The sequence below is a fragment of the Phaethon lepturus genome, unplaced genomic scaffold, assembly GCF_000687285.1.
Source record: "Phaethon lepturus isolate BGI_N335 unplaced genomic scaffold, ASM68728v1 scaffold10957, whole genome shotgun sequence".
NCBI lineage: Eukaryota > Metazoa > Chordata > Aves > Phaethontiformes > Phaethontidae > Phaethon > Phaethon lepturus.
The window spans coordinates 56,327-56,867 of NW_010553331.1; positions in this window are offsets into that span (position 1 = coordinate 56,327).

Below are 541 nucleotides of genomic sequence, written 5' to 3' on the forward strand. Positions count from 1 at the left end.
GGCTGAAGGTAGCCAGACGTCAAATGCAGGATGCAGCAGGAGGTGAGCTTGTCCTCTCTTTGATGGGAGAAGAAAAAACAATGGCCTTTGTGAAATGTATTCATCCACAATCTCTTCCTGAATTCCTGTTGTTCTTACATTTAGAAATTCAGGAGAGGGGGTCAAGTTACACTAGTGGAAGAGTCAGAAAAGGAGTTTTGGTGAAACTGCTCTACATTGTTTATCATAAGTAGTTCCTAATTTTTTGGTCTCATTGATTATTGCCAAACCTCAACCCTGCTGGTGGGTTTGCACCCAGAACTGAATGAGAAAGAAAAAACAAACAAACAAAAAAGAATTACAGAATTCTATCCTTTTCCTAGTATAAGGCTCCCAGTGTTTTCAGTCACTCTTCATGAGAGATTTAATCCCTCTGTATCGAAATGTCCAAATAAATAGTAAACCTTTAGACTTCTATTTCCTCTGGATTTGAACAAAAAAAGGTAATACAATTATTGTTGCAACACCTCCCTCCATCATTTTTGAAAAATCGTGGAGAATG